This window comes from Neophocaena asiaeorientalis, unplaced genomic scaffold, assembly GCF_003031525.2.
Source record: "Neophocaena asiaeorientalis asiaeorientalis breed wild unplaced genomic scaffold, Neophocaena_asiaeorientalis_V1.1 scaffold223, whole genome shotgun sequence".
Lineage (NCBI taxonomy): Eukaryota > Metazoa > Chordata > Mammalia > Artiodactyla > Phocoenidae > Neophocaena > Neophocaena asiaeorientalis.
Window position 1 is genome coordinate 1925853 of NW_020175045.1, and position 16506 is coordinate 1942358.

The 16506-nt window shown below is 46.4% G+C and overlaps 1 protein-coding gene across 5 annotated transcripts in view; it reads left to right on the forward strand.

Annotated features, from left to right (window-relative positions):
* Positions 1-16506, forward strand: part of CARD11 (caspase recruitment domain family member 11) — a 96086-nt gene that overhangs the window by 14132 nt on the left and 65448 nt on the right. Inside the window, exon 1 of one of the 5 annotated variants that reach the window (XM_024763468.1) lies at positions 9130-9225. The exons of the other annotated variants lie outside the window; for them this stretch is intronic. The gene's annotated coding sequence lies outside the window, so the exon portion shown is untranslated. Of the gene's footprint in view, positions 1-9129; positions 9226-16506 lie in introns of those variants that run through there. 5 annotated transcript variants of the gene reach the window in all.

Sequence of the window (16506 nt, forward strand, 5' to 3'; positions counted from 1 at the left end):
AGCCGTAAAAAGGGACGTTGCAGTGACATAGGCTACAATGAGGAGAAACCATTACACTCAGTGAAAGAAGCCAGACACACAAGGCCCCTTATTGTAGGATCCCACTTCATGAAATGTCCGGAATTGACAACTCCAAAGAGACAGAAAGCAGATTGGAGGCTGGCAAGGGCTGGGGGGAGGACCTGACTGCCGAATGGGCTTGGGGCTTCCTTTAGGGGTGATGAAATGTTTGGAATTAGGTAGAGATAATGGTTGTACAGCATTGTGAATTTATGAAATGCCACTAAATTGTACCCTGAAAGTGGTTAATTGTACGTTGTGTGAATTTCACCTCCATAAGAAGGAAGAAACCGTGGATTCTTAGAGTTGGAAGGAACTTTGATCCAGTCCAACCTTGTAGGGGATGCAGGAAGACACTGTAGGGGGTCCCCGACAGTCTCCCTCCCTAGTGGCCCGTGATGTATGAGAGGTGACACCGAATGAGGAGAAGGGGCCCAGGCAGGTGACAAGCATTCAGGTGTGGGAAGGTGGCCCTCTGCTCCGTTCCCTCCTTCCCTCCCCTGTTCAGCAGTCATGTAGAACATGATCAGTTCTTATTTTAGCCTTTGGTTTCCCAGCAGCGGCAGGCGGAGAAGCAGCAACCCAGTGACCCCGTGATGTATGAGAGGTGACACCGAATGAGGAGAAGAGGCCCAGGCAGGTGACAAGCATTCAGGTGTGGGAAGGTGGCCGTCTGCTCCGTTCCCTCCTTCCCTCCCCTGTTTAGCATTCGTGTAGAACATGATCAGTTCTTATTTTAGCCTTTGGTTTCCCAGCAGCGGCAGGCGGAGAAGCAGCACGACTCAGTGGCTGTGTTTGTTCAGCTTTGGGGCTGGACAGGTTCGGTTTAAATCCGGCCTCTGCCAATAGGAGCTCTGTGATAGCGGGCAGACTCCCAACTTCTCTTAGCCCTGGTTCCTCTTCTGTGAAATGGGGGTGTCATCGGGATCTATCAGATACATTTAAGTAAGACATCGGCTCTGTGGGGCTCAGGGCCACGCCTGGCACAAAGCACCCGAGAACAAGGTTAGTCGTTGTTGGTATCTGTGATCCCAAGTGCCTCCGTTGTCCTTGTTTGGGTTTTCATATTACTCACCAACTCCATCTTCTCCTGGGTAGTTAGGGTGACCTTATAACTTACTGTCCAAACCAGGACATTTTTCGTCTCAACAGATAGAGGATTGACTCCCTTTCGTGTGTAGTTCTATGAATTTGGGCGCATATATGGATTCAAACGATCACACCACCACAATTCAGATTCAGAACCGCTCCATCACCCCAAATAACTCCCTGAAGCTGCTCCTCGGTAATCCACCCTTCCCTCATCGCAACCCTGGCAACCACTGGGGTTCTGACACCGTAGTTTTCTCTGTTTTAAGAATATTGTACAAATGGAATCGTTCGGTATGTAGCCTTTGGAGACTAGCTTCATTCATTCAGCACAATGCCTTTGAGATTCATCCGTGTTACCGTGTGTATCAATAATTTGTTCCTTTGCACTGCTGGGTAGCATCCATGGTATGGATGTACCACGTCTGTTCACTCTTTGGCGGATACCGGGGTAGCTCCCATTCTGGTAATTATAGAGAGCTATTATAAACATCCGTGTACAGGCCTTTGTGGGAACATAAGTCTTCATTTTTCTAGGGTGAACATCTAAGAGTGGGATTGCTAAACAGTTTTCCAGAGTGGCTGGTGTGTGCCAGTTTTCAGTCCCATTCGCAACGTGTGAGAGTTCGATTTGCTTCACGTCTTCGCAGGTACTTGGTACTGTCAGTGACTTTTCTTTGAAGGATGCAAAGAGGGGTATCGTGGTATCAATAGCTCATCATGGTTTTCACTTGCATTTCCCTAATAGCTGACGGTATTGATGTCTTATCATGTGTTTGTCATTCATATATCCTTTTCGATAAAATGTCTAAGTCTTTTGACCATTTTAAAACTGGGTTGTTTTCTCAGTGGTAACTTCTGAGAGTTCCTTCTGTGTTCTGGATCAAATCCTTTGTCTGAAAGGTGATATGCAAAACTTTTCTCCCAGTCTGTAGCTTGTGTTTTCATTCTTTTAATAGTGTCTTTTGCAGAGCAAACTTTTTAATTTTCAAGAAGTCCAATTTGTCAATTTTTCCTTCCATGTACTTTGCTTTTGGTGTCTTGTCACATCGTCACAAATATTTTTTGTTTTCTTCTAAAAGTTGTACAGTTGGATGTTTTATAGTTACACGTGATCAGTTTTGAGTTAATTTTCATATAAGGGGTAAGGTATCTGTTGAAGTTAATTGTTTTGCACAGAGCTGTCAGTTATTCCATCACCATTTATTGAAAAGACTGTCTTTCCTCTACTGAGTAGCTTTTGAACTTTTGTCAAAAATCATTTGGCCATATTTCTGTGGGTTTAATTTCTGAACTCTCTTCTGTTCCTTTGATCTATGTGTCTATACTTTCACCAGTACTCTGTTGATGACTGTAACTTCATAGTAGCTTCAAAATCAGGTTTCCAAAATCTTTTTGATTATTCTAGTTTCTTTGCCTTTCCATGTAAGTTTTGAAAATCAGCTTGTCTTTATCTACAAAAAGTCCTGCTGTGATTTTTATTGCAATTGGGTTAAATCTGTAGATCAGTTTGGCAAGAATTTACATCTTGACCATGTCAGGTTTTTAAATCCATGAACATGGTATATCTCCCCCTTTATTAAGGCCTTCTTTGATTTCTTTCATCAGTGTTTGTTCAGTAATTAGGTCCTGTTCCTGTTTTGGGAGATTTTTACCGATGTTTTTTATTTTGGGTTTTGGTTGTTTTTTGTTGTTGTTTTGGGTTTTTTGTTTTTTGTGGGGGTTTTTTGGAGCTCCTTTAAATCAAACTTACTCTTAAGACTAAGAAGAGGCACTATTAATAATTACACCAGGGCAATAGGCATAAACCAGTGTCGTCCTGGGCAAATCGGGAATTATTCTGATAGAGCGTGATGCTCAGACTGGACACAGAACTCCAGATGTTTTCTGATCTCCCAACACAGTGAGGCTTTTATCTCTTAGGACCTAGGCACTCTACTCCCACTATTATGAAGTAGCCAAGATCGCATTGTTGTTTGGGTTTGTTTTATGTTTTATTTTTATTTCTAAAAACTCATACATGAAAACATTCTTTTAACTTTTTCAAGTGATGTAGACAAAGCTCTTAGGTTTTCCTTTACTAGCATATCATCGGTGCTGGTACACAGCCTGAGGAGGGCTGTCAGTCTGGCGTGGCACCTTCCAGACCCCTCTCTAGGCGTGTGTGTGTAGCTACAGAAATACGTTTCAGTTTTGTGGGTTTTGTTTTCTGAAGTAGCGTCATACAACACTTATTGTTCTGCAGCTTGTTTTCTTCGCTTAAAAATATGTCTGGGGCTTCCCCGGTGGTGCAGTGGCTGAGAATCCGCCTGCCGATGCAGGGGACACGGGTTCATGCCCCGGTCTGGGAAGATCCCACGTGCTGCGGAGCGGCTGGGCCCGTGAGCCATGGCCGCTGGGCCTGCGCGTCCGGAGCCTGTGCTCCGCAACGGGAGAGGCCACAGCAGTGAGAGCCCCACGTACCGCAAAAAATATATATATATACACGCCTTATAGGGGGCTTCCCTGGTGGCGCAGTGGTTGAGAATCTGCCTGCCAATGCAGGGGACGTGGGTTCGAGCCGTGGTCTGGGAGGATCCCACATGCCGCGGAGCAACTGGGCCCGTGAGCCACAACTACTGAGCCTGTGCGTCTGGAGCCCGTGCTCCGCAGCAAGAGAGACCACGATAGTGAGAGGCCCACGCACCACAATGAAGAGTGGCCCCCACTCGCCGCAACTAGGGAAAGCCCTCGCACAGAAGTGAAGACCCAACACAGCCACAAATTAATAATTTTTTAAAAAAAAATACGTCTTATAGATCTTTCCATGCTAGTGTAAGTGCCACCTCATCCTCATTGATACCTGCAAGGTCTTCTGCAGCATAAAAGCATTGTGTTTAATGTAATCAGCCCTCTGTTGATGGGCATTTAGGAATTTTTCCAGTCTTTGCTCTTCCTCGTCTGCACATGCCTCCTGTGCAGAGAGGTGAATGTTTCTCTAGCTTAGGTGCCAACACGGAATTGCCAGGTATAGGGTACATGTATTGTGTGTCTTCATGGATGTTGCCAAATTGCCCACAAAAATTGCCTGGACCAACTTATATTCTCACCAAGACAGCGTGAGAGCATTTTTTCCTCACACTCTTGCCAAAACTTTATTTTACCAAAATTGAAATTTTTTGCTGCCCGGGTTGCTGCAGTGTGCTAAAGGTGCTCACAGCTGATGCCTGTAGGTCGTTGATTATGTTCCAGGCACTGCCCCAAGAGCTTTACCTCTATGTATTGACTCATTTAATCCCATGACAGTCTTTTGAGGTGGGGTCCTTTATTGTTCCTGTTTTATAGCTGACAAAACTCAGGTGCAGAATGAAATCTTATCGTTTGAAATATTTCCTCGATTATTACTGAGCCAAAGTATTGCTGCTTCATGTTTACTGATCACATAAAACTCTGTAACTTGCTGGTTCATTTTCCTAATTTCCTTTTCTACCATATTCCTTGTCTTTTTCTTACTGTCATTCTGCACATTAATCTTTGTTTCACATATTACAGATATTTTCCTCGAACACAGCTTACACTTTAACTTCGTGGCACTATTTTCCATCACACGGAAGTGTTAAATTACGATGTACTCACATTCATCAGTCTTTTCCCAAATGACATTAGCACATTATGCCTTGTTTAGGAAGGCCTTTCTTATCCCAAGGTTATAAGCATATTTTAAATTTTGCTTCCTATAAAACTTTTGGAATTCATTATTTAATTTTTAAGTCATTAATCTATCTGCAGATTACTCCTGCAAAGGGTCAAAGTAGGAATTTAATTTTCTCCAAATTGTTAGCAGATTCTCCCAGCAGTTATTGAATACTCCTTTTACCCCTGTGTTGATGTGAAACGTTACCCTAATCACGCACTAAACTTCTACACAGAGGTGAGTTGTTTACCAGGCTTTTGTTCATCGATCTAATTATCTGTCTCTGTACCACTATAGCCTGTTGTTTCTCAGTGTGCTTTAGTATCTGGAGAGATACACGTTAACTTGTATTTAACCATCTTACTGAACTCATATTCTAGCAGTTTATGATCTCCTCATTGTTCCTTTAAAAATGACTTTTAATTTATGTTTTTAATGTTTCTTTGGTGTATAGATTGGAGATGGTATTCTTCTGCAATTTTAAAAAAAATTTATATTTTCATCAACGAATATACCACATGTTATTTCTGCTTTTCATTATTGCTTGAATTTTTGGTGGCTAATACATGGTGAATTTTTGTAAAAGTTCCACATGTATTTGAGAAGAATTTGGCTTCCCTGTTTGTTGGGTACAGAGTTCTGTAGATCCATTAGGAGCAAACAGGCTGATTACTTTGAATCCTCTGTAACCGTGCTTATTGGTCCGCTTCTTAGGGGCTTCATGAAGTCTCTTACTGTGACAGTGTCTTTGCCAATTTCTTCTTGTATTTCTCTCAGTTTTGCTTTATGTGCTTCAAAGCCATGTTGTGAGGCACATAAACGTTCATGATACTTGATAGTTCCTCTTAGTAACATAAAATCTCCTTTGCTGGGGCTTCCCTGGTGGCGCAGTGGTCGAGAGTCCGCCTGCCGGTGCAGGGGACACGGGTTCGTGCCCCGGTCCGGGAAGATCCCACATGCCGCGGAGCGGCTGGGCCCGCGAGCCATGGCCGCTGAACCTGTGCGTCCGGAGCCTGTGCTCCGCAACGGGAGAGGCCACAACAGTGAGAGGCCCACGTACCGCGAAAAACAAAAAAAAATCTGCTTTGTCCCTCCTTAACTTGTGATTTTTTTTTTCTCAAAGGTTTTTTTTAAAGCTTCTTGCCTTTCGCAGAATAAATCAAGTTCTCTTTGTTCTACTTTTTCCTGTAACTGTTTGCTCATCATTGTTTCTTATTGATCATCTGTCTAGTTGTTCTATTCATTATTTAAAGTGGGTTACTGAAGTCTCCAACTATTACTGCTTCTCCCCTTAATTCTGTCCATTTTTGCTTCATGTATTTTGGGGGCTCTGTTGTTAGATGCATATGTGTTTATAACATATTTAATCGATTGGTTGACCCATTTATCCATATATAAAATCCTTCTTTGTCTCTTGTAACATTTTTCACTTAGAATCTATTTTGTTTGATATTAGTATAGTCACCCCAGCTCTCTGGTTACTATTTGGATGGAATGTCTTTTGCCATCCTTATTAGGACCCCATCCTAATGGCCTCATTTTAACTTAATCACCTCTTTAAAGACCTTATCTTCAAATACACTTGCATCCTGAGGTACAAGGGATTTGGCTGTCAGCTTGTAAATCTGGGGGACACAATTCACATCATATTGGGCAGCTACCATTGTTTCTTATATCCTATTTTTTTCCCCTTGGAATTTCTTTCCTCCTTACTAATGTGCATCATTTGGTGATTGTTTAATTAAAGGTATGTGGATGGTAAACATTTTGAGTCCTTGCATATGTGAAAAATATGTTTTTTCCCTGTCTTATACTTGAGTCATTGTTTAGCTGAATATAGCTCCTAGTTTAAAAATCATTTTTCCTTGGAACTTGAAGGATAATGCCCCCATTATCTTCTTGTATCTGGTATTGCCAATTAGTCGATCTTATTCCATTTCTTTGTAGGCAGTATATCCCTTCCAGCTTTGTTGTACTTAAGGTATATGCATTTTGTAGACATAATGCCATTGTACACTTAATAGTACATTGTAGTATAGTGTCAGCATAACTTTTTTTTTCTTTTTTTTTTGCGGCACGTGGGCCTCTCCCTGCTGTGGCCTCTCCTGTTGCGGAGCACAGGCTCCGGACGCGCAGGCTCAGCGGCCACGGCTCACGGGCCCAGCCGCTCCGCGGCATGTGGGATCTTCCCGGACCGGGGCACGGACCCGTGTCCCCTGCATCGGCAGGCGGACTCTCAACCACTGCGCCACCAGGGAAGCCCTCTTCCAGGTTTTAGGACTTTTCCTCGTGAGCCTTGTGTTCTGAAACTTCATCAGTGTGAATAGACGTGGTCTTCTCACTTCTCAGCTTTTTTCAGTTCTGGCAGTTTTTTTTCTTAGAACGTCTTTGAGTTTATCTTCTCCATTCTTTTCACTTTCCCCTTCTGAATCACCTGTAGGAGAAATGTTGGAAGGTCTGGGATTCCATTCTCTTGACTTTGCTTTCATTCTGTCCAGCCTTTTTTTTTTTTTTTTTTTTTTTTTTTTTGTTCCTTGGATTTTTTTTTTTTTCTGGATCCTGGGAGAATTCCTCAGTTCAGTCTTCCAGCTCAGCAAGTCGGTTGTGGGCTGTATCCATTCTGCAAATTCAGTCCACCTGCTGGTTTTTGTTCGTGTTCTTTTAAATCTCCGTTGGCTGAGCCCATATCGCTTGCATCTTTCTGGGGACGTTAAGTGTGCCTGGTCTAGTGGTTCGTTGTGCTGGCTCTGTGAAACACTCCCCTGAGGCAGGCTGTTCGTTGCACGTGGCTGTCCCTCTGTCGTGGTGTTGCCCTGAATGTCTGGTGTTTCTTGGTGAGGGGATTATATTTACATTGGACACTTGTTCTCTATAAGCTGTCTGCCATGGCTGCATCTGTTCACTGCAGCCTTTGTGTGAGACATGATCCCAGGTGTGTTGTGGGGAGAGATGCTTCAAGAACCCCTTTTGTTGGCTCTGAGACTGCCTGTTCCTCCTGGGTTTTACCTGCACACCCTATCCCTTACCCCAGATACTGCCTTGCCTCTCTGACCCCCAAGCCCATAGTCACAGTTCTCACCTGCGGGAAGATGGCCCCAAGGTTTGCTGCCGGGCCATGGGAGGTGGAGGGGTTTGCAGGGGGTCAGCCAGCCTGGACGCTCCTGCCCCGGGCTGGGTTCTAACTCGTCACCCTAGGACCACTGCTGTATCTGGCACTTTCAAGCTTGGAAGTGACCTTTTCTGCTGCCATTTGGACTTACGTTTTCTCGTTCAGTCTTCTAGTTAAGAGATTCTTCATAATTTCTCATCCACTGGGTTAGGGATGGGAGGAAAGGGAGAAATTCCATCATATACAGAATTTTCCTTCGTCATACAATCTTACATTATTTTTTAAGTACCCGTTTTACATTATTGTGTCACTTTGAACTTAGTTAATCAAAAGAGCCCAGGATGTTTTTTGTTTCTTTTTTTCTTTTTTTTTTTCCAGAAGTCTCTGCCATGCAAATCTCCCTTATCCCGTCCTTGTACACTTTTTCAGGGTGAAATTCAGCACTATACATCTGTTTCTGTTGAATTCCATCTTGTGGTTTGGGCCTTATAGTCCTGCCTGTCAAATCTCTTTAAATCTTGATTTATCATATTTATATAATTTATCATATTAACTATCTCTTCCAGCTCTGTGTGACCTGCAGAACTGGTAAGATTCTCCTTTATGTGTCCACTCCCATCATTGCCAAAAATGTTGAACACAGTGGGGCTAGAAATGAGCTCTTTGGTGTCACTGCTTGAGACCTTGCCCAAGGTTTATTTATTTATTCAACAAACATTTATAAAGACAGAGCTGTTGTCAGTACCCTTTAAGTAATGCTGTTCAACAACTTGTGAGTTCACCTATCAGGAAAAACAGTCGATCCAAATTCTATTATCTTACCCTCGAGGTTATCGTGAAAAATCAGTCAGAAGCTACCATTGGACTGTACTGGTCGTTAATCCTAGCAGATTAGCATGTAATTGTCTTGCTTTCTCCCGGTTGCTCTGGTGTATTGGTTTGCCTTCCCAGGTGGAGGATGCGTTTCGTGGGGAAGGGTATTGATGTCGTTTCCTGCGGTGGGGGGATGTACGGTGACGCACGCACACTCATTCTGACGTGGAAGCCGTGGCAGCCTACGCTTTCTGAGTATTAGTATTACTATTAATTAATTATGTAATTCACCACACCACGGTCCTGGAGATGTTATGATTTCGATTTTATAGGTGGGGAAATACCTCGCGTAAGTTGCCCAGCTGGTTATAGTGGAGTTCGTTTGACTGTCTGTCTCCAAGCCCTGGCCTCTGCTTCCTCACGATTTGGGAAGAGGTTCAGAAAATACCATCCTCGGAAATTCCACCTGACAAGAATTGAGGTAAAATGAATGAGGTGATCCCCAGCCGGGGTCACCCATCTGAAAGGTCATTTGAGCTGGTTTGCTGGAGTGACTGGCTCCTTCCCCCACCTCACCAACAAGCACCAAGCCAAGTTGTAACTGAGTGCAAGGTGATGTCATTCACTGAGCCTGTCCGTTATCAGTACGGCGCCATAACAGAAGAGGGGCACTCTTACCTAAGAGTAAGAATTGGCCACGTGCTTTGTACCTGAGCTGCCCTGGGGAGGCCACGGCCTGAGGCTACTGACAAGTTCCCACTTCTCAAACAGACGCAGGAAGGCCTGGGGAGGACCTGAGTTCATTAGTGCCAAGCAGAGTGCCGGCACATAGTAGGTCCTCAGAAGGATGTGTTGACAGAATAAACGTGCTGCTGAGTTTCCACGCGGCAGGACCTGAGCTAAGCTCTTCCTACACGTTATCCGTTCACTCCTTGCAGCCGTCCTGTGAAGCTTGTACACTGTCCTCACTCCCATTTTACAGGCAGCACCTTCAAGGCTTCGGAGTTGAAGCCCTTTTCCCCACTCACTCAGCTAACAAGCCGCAGAGCCAGGTTCAGACCCAGGCCTGCCTCACTCCAAAGTCCACTGCGTCGTGCTCCCCTAGGGGAAAATGACCACGTATAATGATAATAAAAATAAATTCGTGTTCTGGTTTATGAGTCGGCCCCGTAAGAGTCCAGATGACCCAGAACGAAGAGGAAAGTATTAGATTCCTCAAAACTGAGCCCTACACCCCAAGGGGAAGGTGACCCCACGAAAGCATCACCAGCTTCCTGGTCTCTTTCTGGAGATTTCACTTTCCTCTCTGTGGTCAAATTTTCCTGCCTAAAGAGACCTAGCATGGCACTAGCCATGTTAAAGCACACCGTAGACAGCTACAGAAGCAGCAGTTGGGATTAGCTGGCATGAGTCCTTATGTGGGAAGGCCTGTGGGGTCTTCGTGGCAGGCTGGGACTTGGAGGGAGCTGCTCACCTCTCTCCCAGCCCGTAGTTGTGCTTTACAGTTAGCGTCTGATTTCTTCAGCTTGCTGGAGTTTGGCCGTCGGTTATCCTCAAAACGCCCAAGGATGCTGCCCTCGGCTGGCTGTGCTCCCAGCAGGTGATCTCAGCTATTTCTCCTCTTTTGGCCTCTCTTGCAGTTTCTTTCCCAGACCATTTGGAGCTTTGAAATCTCCACTCTAGCTGGTCCCAGGTCTCGCAGCCCCTTAACCCATAACACTCATTCACCCGGCAACTCTGTGAATGTCCTGTCCCCATGGGGACCAGACATCCCATCTCCATAGTAGCCTGCAGAAAGTTCATGATGGCCTGGGACCTGGAGTCCTTGGATGTGGCCTCTCCCCACAGGGACCCCAGGTGGAGAAGAAGTGATTTGGGGAGTGGGGAAGAGGAGGTCCCAGTGCCTTCTGGGGCAGATTGGAGGCATCCTGGAGGCATCCTTTGCTGTGCCCTTCCTGACTTTGCGTTCTTACCAAAAACGCGTCACGGAGCTGATGTGACACGGATTACGGCTAGTGAGAGGCCCTTCAGGCAAAGATTCATTATTAATAGGCCAGGCTGTGATGATTAGTTAGGCAGACCACCTGGGGAAGCTCGTGCAATCTGCTTCTGTGCATACGGCCTCCAAATGACTGGGGGCTCAGAACCAGGTAGGACTCTGCCAGCACTCGGTGACTGTTTAATGAGGTCTGGGCCAGGCACTAGGGAGACAGAGGTGAGTGAAACGGATGTGGTCTCCGGTATCAGGAAACCTCCGGGGTGGCAACAGCAGTAACATCTTGTGTGCGCACACCATCCGGTACTTTAATAAGGTCCTTCTCCTCCGTGGAAACGGTCAGCCCTTCCATTTCCACTGCCAACATCCGACGTCCAAGGTAACTGTCATCCTCTGCCTCCCAGGCTGCCTGCCCCCCCTCCTCCATTCTTATCTCCCCAGAGTCTGTTCCCCATCTGAGCCTCTTCAATCTGTTTCAAATGCAAGCCACATCCTGTCAGTCTCAGACCCGAAACCCTCCAGTAGCTTCTCCAGGTTCCTTCCCAGGACCCTCAGGGCCCCCCTGACCTGGCCCTGCCGCCCAGTTTGATGACACATCACGCCTCCTCTCCGTGTGGTCCCGGCACTCCAGCCCCACTCATCCTCCGACAGGCCCTCCCTCTGCGCCATCCAGCACGGGGGCTGCTCCCCAGCGAGGCTGTTGGGCACCTGAATATGTTCTGTCCAAACCGAGATGCGCTGTACGTGTGAATACACTCCGGGTTTCAAAGTCTTAGGATGAAAAAGAAAAAGGATGCAGAAGGTCTCCTCAATGTTTTTTATGCTGATCACATGTCCCAATGATCCTATTTTGGTTCTATTAGCTGAAATACAATATGTTATTTAAAATTAATTTTACCTATTTTTTTTTTTTTTACTTTCTTTAACGTGGCTGATAAGAAAATTTAAGATGACGCCTGTGGCTTGCGTCCCTGGCCGACGTCTCCCTATTGGACGCTGTCCTGGACCCCTGCAGGCCCTTTTATTCTGTATCTTTGTGCCAGGATCTCTGGCCCCCTGATGTTTCATTTACTTGGTTCCTCCTCACCATCTGGGTCTTGAAGTAAGACTGACACGGCCTCCCTGACCTCATCTAAGTACCTCTGTCAGCACCTGTCTGTTTCTTTCCTGGCATTCATCACACTAACTGTCGCAATTTATTGTGTCTGCTCCCCCAAACCCACGATGTGCCAAGCACTGTTCTAAGTCTTTCGCATGTATTCACTTTCTAAAGCCTCACCACCACCCATTTTACAGATGAGGAAACTGAGGGATCCCCACCCAGGGGTCTGGCCTCAGAGCCTGCTGTTCTGACCCAGCGAGGGCAGGGACCCCGCCTGCCTTGAGTTCCCATTTGGTACGTGTTGTGCAAAATAAGTGTTTGTTAATAATTCAAATGTCCATAAACAGATGACGGACAAGCAGTGTGGTCCATTCACACAATGGAATGCTATTCAGCCATAACAAGGATGCGGTGCTGATGTGTGCCACAGTATGGATGGACTTTGAGAACGTTACCCTAAGTCAAAGAAGCCAGGCGCCAAAGGCCACGTATTGTAGGATTGCACTGATGTGAAAGGTCCACAGAGGGAGTCCGTAGAGACAGAAAGCAGACTAGCAGTTGCCAGGGGCTGGAGGAGAGAAGGAACGGGGAGTGACTACTAATGGGTATGGGGTTTCCTTTGGGGGTGGTGACAGTGTCCTGGAATCAGATAGCAGTGATGGTCGCACAGCCTTGTGAATGGATGAAAACGCACTGAATTATACGCTTGAAACGGTGAATTATGACGTGTGAGCTAGAGCTCAATTAAAATAAACAAATATATAAATCGTGTGTTGATTGGATGAACCCTCAGAGGCAAATGGGAAAACCCAGGGTTCATCACCTTTCTCATGGAGCCACCAGGAAGCCGCACAGATGCAAAGAAAAGTTGTACCCGAGTCACTACGCATCGGTATTTCTCGTGCACCTGCAAAGATGCCGGGCACTTTGCCAGGCATCGTGCGCCTGCTTCGAATAAGACAGATGGGGTTCCTGACCTTTGGGCTCCTGCAGGGAAGACAGGTGGTTCTATGAGTGCTTACAAGGGAATGGGAGGAGTGGGACCCCTGGGGCAGGGTTTCTTAACCTGGAGCTCAAAGGCCCCCCTAGGGATCCACGGATAGAATTCAGGAGGCCCATGAACTTGGATGGAAGAAATTACATCTTTATTTTCGCTAACTCTAACGAAAATATGCCATCTCCTTCAATTATGAATTCAGGTGACAAGCCATCGTAGTATCAGAGGCACTTTTAACTTTGTCGGCAACAGAAGTCACAGACATTTTCTTTCATATCCCATTACGGTTTCTGCAGACATCTCAGGATATTGTCTGTCTATCCCTATTTCAAAATCGGGGCGGTTGTCAGGTCTCAGTGTTAGATATTATTTCATGCATTAATAGGGAGGCACACACATTAAAAATTCACAATTCTTAAAGTATTGGATAACTCTGTTTCAATATACTAATTTGTAATCCTCTGTATATAATTTCATGTATTTAAGAACATTATTCTGGAAGTGGTTCCAGATACCAAATGGATTTCAGAAAGTTGAGAAGCGCTGCCCCTCAGGGACAGGCTCCTTGTTCTGTAATGAAGGGAGTAGGCAGGCCTGAAGAGGCAGAGGACTGACACATGAGGGCCCAGGTGGCCACACCAGGGCCCAGAGGAGTGATGCTCGCATTCTAAAAGTGGCTGCAGGGCAGGATGGAGCTTGTCATGTCTGGTCCTCAGTGGGCCCCAAAGAATGTGAGTTGTTGTGTGTTGACAAAGGGCAAGATGGCCAGAGAGTTCTGGGGTCCTCGGACAAAGGACAACTTCTTCAGAAGGAAATTATTCTTCTAACCAGCCTTGGGTTGTAGGGTTTGGCCTTTGTTGCTTGAAAAACACTTTGAGGAAGTGTAGATGGAGAAAGCTCCAAGCAGCTTCCTGAGATACACAGTCAGCGTTGGCACTTACACTTATTCCAGTGTAAGAGGGGAGCCTCCACTTCAGGACGGTGATGAAGTGGTCCCACGTTTCTGTTACAGGAACGGCAAAGGCAAGGAGGGTGCATTGTGAATGGCGCGTCAGCCATAGCTCTGAGTTTCTTGGTTTCATTGGTCCACGGCATAACCTTAACGTTACTTAAACGTAATTTGGTGGTGTTTTTTAGTACGGTTTCCCCTTCTTTTCCTCGCGGCCACTAACATCTCCTGTCTCGGGTCCCCACTCTCCCTTGTCACCATTATCCATTACTGCCACCGCCCTGCCAGGATGTCCTTGGAGGGGACTCTTAATGGAGCAGTCCTGGTTAAAGAAATCCAATGTGATTGAACTGCAGCGAAGAATCAAAATCCAAATATCTCAAAGGGATGAATAATAACTAGGTATTAAAGCATATTGGTTATTTATTACTAGCAGAAGGCAGGAAGACATTAGCAGGGAAAAAGCTGTAAATTAATCACAGCTGGGGATAGGAAACCTGAAAACGTCACCTCTATCTTTGTTAACTCTGTTTTGTTATTCTTGATGTGTCCCCACTTCTGTCCTTCCGTGATAGATTTTCATCCCAGCTGGCTAGCTGCAGGCACGAAGAGGGGAGATGAAACCCCCCAAAATGGTTAATCTCGTGTCACCTGGTGTTTAGAAGAGGGCGGCCGGGGGAATGTGCGTCTGTGAGCTGACCTAGATTCAGACCGTGGCCACGCTGCTCACTAACTGTGACCTCGGACAAGTCACCTGACCTCTCCAGACGTTGGGTCTCCAGTCTGTCGAGTGCAAATGGTTCTAGAACCTTCCTCACAGCACTGTCATAGGGATTAAATGAGATCTGGCCTTTGTGTGTTTAGTGCCATGTCTGATGACTGCTGTTGGTGACAAAGAGACAAAGGCCTTGCCAACTCAAGATGCTATCAGTGGTCCAGCGTTGCATTAAAATGCAGATTCCCAGGCCACACCTCTGGCCTCCTGTATTAGAGTCTGCATCCGACAAGATCCCTGGGCGAGACAATTAGACCTTAATGTTTGAGAAGCACTGACACAAGTGTTCTTGTACATATAAGGAATTTTTTAGTGAACTGGAGAAAGGGTGTTCTGTTTTATGATAAAACCAGGAAAAAGCTTACTCACGTTCAGAGAATGCATTGACTGAGCTGAAAGGTACGCTGGACGGCTTTGAATCCTCCTCTCTTTACCGTTGAGGACTCTGAGGTCTGGAGAAGTGAAGCGTCTGTCCGAGGCCACAGCGTTGGTGTTCTGGTTAAGTGCTGTAGCATAAAAACCACTCCAAAACTGAATGACGTGAAACCACAGTGATAATTTATTTCGCTCACGAATCTGCATCGTGGGCTGAGCTTGGCTGGAAAAGCGTGTCTGCTCCATGTGCCAAAAGTTTGGGGAGCCAAGATAGCGCGCTCCACGGCCGTGGGCTGGGAGCTGAGTCTGAGGGCTGGGAACCTCCCTTCCTCTCCACGGGGACCTCTCCCCGGCTGCTTCAGCCCCCTTATAGCATGGGGGCTGGGTGTTCAGAGTGGGTGTCCCAAGACACAGGCCGTGGGAGCTGCCAGTTTATTACTGCCTGGGTCCGGGCCCTGGCTGTGCGTCAGTCCACGTTTTTGTATGGATCAAGGGGTTGCAGAACCCACATCCAAGGGAGGAGACGTAGGCCCCACCTGTTGATGGGAAGAACGGCAGAGAATTGGGGGTCATATTTTAAAACTGCCACAAGTAGCCATTAATAGAACTGGGATCCAGCACAGAGCTCTTTCTACAGTTCCAAGTTCCAACTTCCCTCCTGACCTTTCCTTGGGGAAAAGTAGACCCTGTCAGCTTGATTTTGCACGGAAACAAAAATAACTCCATCTTTTCCCTTTACAGTGTGAGCTCAGAGCCCAGGGCCTAGACCATCATCCTCTTCCTAGACAGAGCCCCCAGGAGCGGCCACAGGGGAGGTCTCCGCTCTGGGAAGCTCGTTTGTCACAGCACAGGGAGGCGGCGGCAGCCGCCTTCCCTGCCAGGGGCCTGCTGGGCTCAGGACTGACTGAGTTGACACAAGCCCCCAGTAAGGCGTGGCATCAAGCTTCGGCCGGTTCTGCCCGCCTGCGCAGTTGCAGTGTTGTTGGAAAGACTGTCTTAAAGGACCCTGTTCATTTGGGTGTCATCAGTGAAGTCTCCTTTGTTTAAAAAAGGCTATTTTGGTTCATACGTCCCGTCATGTTGGGGGAAGAGGAGGGATGTTTAGTTACTGCTTAGGGACTAAATTGTGGCCCTCCCTAAATTCATACATTCATGCCCTAAGCTCCAACGTGACTGTATGTGGAGACGGGGCCTTTGAGGAGGCAGTTAGCGTTAAATGAGGTCATAACGGCGGGACCCTGATCCAGTAGGGCTGGCATCCTTATGAGAAGAGGAAAAGACACCAGGGGTAAATGCACCCAGAGGAAAGGCCATGTGAGGACACAGTGGGAACAGCCGTCTGCAAGCTAAGAGAGTCCTCCCCAGAAAACAACCCTGCTGGCACCTTGACCTTGGACTTCCAGCCTCCAGAACTGTAAGAAAATCAGTATCTGTTGTCTAAGCTGCCCAGTCCTGGGTGAGCTGACCAATACAGTTACCAACAGAGAACTGAGCATTTTTAAGGTGGGCATCTTGAAACATTCTTGCAGACTTCTGAGCTCTGTCTGGCATGCACGTGTGGACACCAT